Source organism: Vipera berus (assembly GCF_964194415.1).
Source record: "Vipera berus genome assembly, chromosome: Z".
Taxonomy (NCBI): Eukaryota; Metazoa; Chordata; class Lepidosauria; order Squamata; family Viperidae; genus Vipera; species Vipera berus.
Window position 1 is genome coordinate 3,281,907 of NC_138205.1, and position 5,351 is coordinate 3,287,257.

The window sequence follows — 5,351 nt, forward strand, 5'->3', positions numbered from 1 at the left end:
CATAATATCCCAGCTCTCCTCTGCTGCGTTTGTAGCGTTCACCCTGAAAGGAGACTCTGGCCGATGACCGATTCCTTCTGTCCCTCTCCTCTGATGACCGGCCTGCCTGGCCCAAACCCCCCCACACCTCTCGGCATTTGTGAGGCTTTGATTCAGATAATCTCCCACAAAGCATGAGCCATTTTCCCCCCTCAGAACAAGATTCTCTCTCTCTCCATCTCCCCTCAGGCGCCAAGGGTTTTTTCTCCCCTTAGTCCATTTTTCCCGCCTTTTTTCCCTTGGAATGCTGGGCCCTGTAGTTCTGCTGTCCTGCACTCTAAGGCCCTCCTCCTAGGTGGAGCCTACATCTCCCAGAATCCCACGCTCGGCTCCTCCTCCTCCTCCTCCTCCTCCTCCTGTTCAGAGCTTGAAGTGATGGCCAAAATTGGCTGAAGCTCCTGCCTCCATTTGCTGGACCCCAATTAGAATACCCAGATTATGGCAAATACTCAGCAAATCAAAATGGTTGAAAGAAAGAGAGAAAGAAAGAAAGAAAGACTAGTTAAAATACAAAAGAACCCATGTGAGTTAACCAGTGCCGTGGTACTACAAAAACCATATTGCAGGTATTACAAAGCCCATACTGCGTGGCCCTAAAAGGGATGAGGTTCCAGCCACCAGCCTAATTAGCAATACATTTGAAAGGAGCAGAGAAAGGCGGCTAATTCAAATACAAGAAAACCCATGTGAGGTAACCAGTGCAGTGGTATTACAAAAACCATATTGCAGATAGTACAAAGTCCATACTGCATGGCCCTCAAAAGGGCGAGGTTCCAGCCACCACCATGATTAGCAATACATTTGAAAGGAAGAGAGCAAGAAGGCTAATTAAAATACAAGAGAAGCCATGTGAGTTAACCAGTTCAGAAACCATATTGTTAGTATTACAAAGTCCATAGTGCATGGCCCTCAAAGGGGCGAGACTCCAGCCAAATAAGAGACTACTGGAGACAAAATGGACGTTAGGCCATGCCGCTCAAGGCAGGAAGTAAATGAAGGTATCCTTCAAAAATGGTTCTTTGGCTTCCGCTTTCATAATCTAGTGCAGGGGTAGGCAACCTCGGCTCTTTTATGACTCATGGACTTCAGCTCAGAGAGAAGAAAATCACCAGCAGCAACCATAAATCTTTGCATAATTTGGAAGATGAAAATGCCACTGATAAACCAGGGATACAAATTCCCTGTTTGAACCAGTGAAAACATGGCAAACATTGTGAATGGGAGACCTGCATGTCTAAAGAGGATGCTTGTGGAGACCCATCTTCCAGCCCCACGGGACCCAGGTTTGGGGCAGAACAGCAACCGTGGCATGAAAAACCACAACAGCAATTGCATAATCCCTTATATTTTTTTAAAAAACTCTTATAATATTTTTTGAAGCTCAAATAGTTTGGCCATCTAATGAGAAGAAAAGATTGATTGGAAAAGACTCCGATGTTGGGAAAGATGGAAGACAAAAGGAGAAGGGGACAGCAGTGGATGAGGTTATTAGATAGTGTCATTGACAGAATAAACATGAATTGGAGCAAAATTTGGGTGGGCCTGGCATGCTATAGTCAATGGGGTTGCGAAGAGTCAGACACAATTTGGTGACTGAAGAACAACAAAAGCATTTTTTATTTATTTGACAGGATTTATATCTCCTCCACTGATTTCTCCTTCAACAAGGACAGGAGGAATCATTTAGCACAAAAAGGGGAAGGCAGGACAGGTATTCCTGGTCAGTAACTGGACAATAGGCCAATATTTCTACTGGTTAGGAAGAGTAAAAGATCAAGGCTGTAAATTCTGAGTGATTTTGGTGGACCCCTAAAGGTATGCCCCGAGTTTCTCAGTCTTGACAGCTTGAAGATGGGTGGACTTCAACTCCCAGGATTCTCCAGACAGCCACGAATTCTAGGAGTTTAAAGTCCATCCATCTTCCAGTTGCTGAGGTGGAGAAACCCTGGCTTCAACCACGTCTATTCCCAAATACCCCAACAGAACCAGAGCAAGTCCTCCATTCCTGGTGGTGAAAAGGTTGGTCTTCTGAAAGTGGCCTTTGGAGAAGTAATCAGTGGGCTGTTCTGCTGGTTACTTGAACCAGGACATCGCTGTACACAACTTGGTCCACTTCCTGGGTCTTCAGAGGATTCTTGGTCCTGGGTTCCAAAGGGATCACTGTGGATGACGTCTTGACAAAAGTATACGTGAGTTCTGAATTCTAGGAAGCCAGGAAAAGACAAGCTTGAAATTCAACCAGAATCCATCATAAAGGAGACTTTCTAACGTTTATTTTGGAAGGTGTTTACAAATGGAAACCAGTTGACTCTTCCGAATCCTCGGCAACACAAATCCAGTGTAAATGGCAACCACACCACACCAGGCCCAACCCAGATCCTCTACCTCCTGTCACCCAGAGAGACTTCTACCAGGATGACCATCCACTTTGATTTACCTATGACCTGCCAGAAGGAATCCCTAATATCTAAGATGCTCTCAATCTTTCTAGTTTGAAAACCAACAATTCATTCACAATAAAACCAAATATTAGTAGAATAAGAGAGTACTGGAGACAAAATGGACGTTAGGCCATGCTGCTCAAGGCAGGAAGTAAATGAAGGTATCCTTCAAAAATGGTTCTTTGGCTTCCGCTTTCATAATCTAGTCGCAGGGGTAGGCAACCTTGGCTCTTTTATGACTCATGGACTTCAACTCCCAGAATTCCTGAGTCAGCATAGCTGGAAGTTGAAGTCCGCTGACTCAGGAATTCTGGGAGTTGAAGTCCATGAGTCATAAAAGAGCCATGGTTGCCTACTCCTGATATAGTGATTGGAAATCCATCTCTCCCTCCAGAAGTGGTTCCTCTCTCAAAATCCTCTAGAAAGTTTTCCTATTATTCCATCAGAATTTCACTACCGGGAAATTTGGGGTGATACGCAATAGCTCTGAAACTGCCAGGATTCCCAATTCCTTCACAAACGGTCCTGCCCAGAAAAGGAAGAATCCTTGAAGTGGTTACCTGCAAATCTTCCCTGTCTACGTCCTCAGATCCAAGATCATTTAATCTGACTTCCTCCTTCTTCTCTTTAGGCTCAGATCTTCTCTGGCATCCTGATGCTTCCAGATCCATGCAAAAAAGAGGAAGCTAGGAATAAACAAACGTGACTTGCACATCCTAGTTATTCCATCATCTTAGAAACAAAGTAAAGGTAGATACACCCTCAAGCTCAGCTTCACTGGGCTGCAGTGTCCATGCTATTTTTTGAAAAGTGCCCACTCTATAGCTAAGAAGCTTCTTGGATATTCCCATCCAGGGAATACTCAGGGCCAACCTACTTACCTTCTAAGATTTGCTATCTGCTGATATTCTGGCTGGGAGGAGAAGACTCTCCTTTAACGCCAAATAAGCTCAGTTCAGCCACCTTCTCCCAGGACAGGGAATATCCCAACTCAATTACTATTGAGGGTAGATACAGTGGGGGCTCCGGGGGATGTTGATTATGTCAACAGCCAAGACCCTCCTAATCCCTTGAGATTCCCAAGGCCAAAAGTCTATCAAATTGTGGGACAGGCAACAAGAAGGACCACTATGCCTATCAGAGTAGTCTCCATTATGTTGAAGAAGGACCTCTTGGAGCTCTACTCTTCCAAGTGTCCACTTCGTCCACTTCTGCAACGAAGGTTCCTCTCTAGCCACTTGACCAAGATTAAGGGTAGTTCCCGCTACATTTGAATTTGGGACTCACACACCTACCGTTCTTCTTCCTGCTGCAGCAGAAAACCAGGGGGGCTCCCAGGAAGAGCACAAGGAGAGCCAACGCCGCATAGCCCACTAATGGGGCAGATGGGGCTGGTAGAACTGCAAAGGAAAAGGGGGAGATGTATCATTTTGCAAGATTTCTTTGGAGGGTTAAATCAGTTTTTGCAAAGGGTTCCTTTCACGTTTAGGCAGCAGATGACTCCACCTTCTGAAAAGACACACCTGTGATATTCACTGCCTGGCTCCAAGGAGACACGATCCAGCGCCCATTTATGTTTTCCTCATATCTGCAAGCAAGTCCCAGGCTTCCATTGCATTTGGCATATAGGAAGGCTACTGACGTATTTAGAGTAAGAGGCCCAGAGTCTCTGCTGCTCCTCAGAAGACCTTCGTTGCTGGAGGTAATTTCCACACCCTTCCATGAGAAATGGAACCTTTTGGTGTTATTGCCCTCATTGGGCAAACACAGGATGGGCAGGACTTTGCCTTCCTGCATGGATCCAGAGGGAAGCCGCAGCTTCAACACTGGGGGAGGCAGAGGATCTGGAGAAGAGAAAAACGGGAATTAGCTTGGTGGTGCTTGGATTCCACTGTCTCTAGGGTGGAGTGTTATGTATTAGGCTTTTTAGGAACACCTAAGCACTTGTATAGGGATGCGGTGGCTCAGTGGGTTAGGACGCTGAGCTTGTCGATCAGAAGGTCGGCAGTTTGGCAGGTCGAATCCTGAGTGCCGCGTAACAGAGTGAGCGCCTGTTACTCGTCCCAGCTTCTGCCAACCCAGCAGTTCGAAAGCACGTAAAAATGCAAGTAGAAAAATAGGGACCACTACGGTGGGAAGGTAACAGCGTTCTGTGCGCCTTTGGCATCTAGTCATGCCGGCTGGCCACATGACCACGGAGACGTCCTCGGAGATGAGCACCGGCCCCTAGAGTCGGAAACGACTAGCACGCATGTGCGGGGGAACCTTTACCTTTAAGCACTTGTATAAGAGTCACCACTAGGAAGCGTTGAACTGTAACTGTTTTGGCGGGAAGCAGTTTTGGCGGGAAACAGAGGTTCAATCCGATTGGTTGGCTATATAAAGAGTGCAGGTAGCCCCCATTCCCCAGTACAGTCACTTCCACCAATAAAGAGCTGTTATGTTGTACTCATTGGCCTGGCGTCCTTCCTGCTCTACAGAACCCACTACACAACATGGAGACTTTCTGGGACTTCATCGGGGAAATACTTTCATATACAAGCTCTAAATAAATAAAGCCCCGGTTACAGGAATCCACATTTTCAAAATGAAGGGGGGAAAATGCGTACCTCTCACCACTATTGAGACAGGATGACTCCATTCTGAAGAGATGGTTCTCCCATATTTCCGTTCTTGGTACCGGCATTTATATAATCCAGAATCTTCCCTCGTGGCTGTGAGGACCAGGGAGTTGTCTTCAGGCCAATCCAGACCCTTTATAGAGGTCTCATTCTCATTTTTCCTTATTTGGTATTGTCTCCGGCTTTGAACAGTGTTGTTGGGAGCTGAGCACCTGAGAGAAATGTTCTCCCCAACCAGATACAGAGGTTC

At 46.2% G+C, this 5,351-nt stretch overlaps 1 long non-coding RNA gene across 1 annotated transcript; it reads right to left on the reverse strand.

Annotated features, from left to right (window-relative positions):
- Positions 1-1,661: 1,661 nt before the first annotated feature.
- LOC308677110 lies at positions 1,662-4,090 on the reverse strand. Its single transcript, XR_014028422.1, has 4 exons — positions 4,004-4,090; positions 3,776-3,880; positions 3,041-3,138; positions 1,662-2,242 (listed from the first exon to the last, which is right to left on the reverse strand). It is a non-coding gene; the product is annotated as an uncharacterized lncRNA (long non-coding RNA).
- Between the last annotated feature and the right edge of the window lie 1,261 nt (positions 4,091-5,351).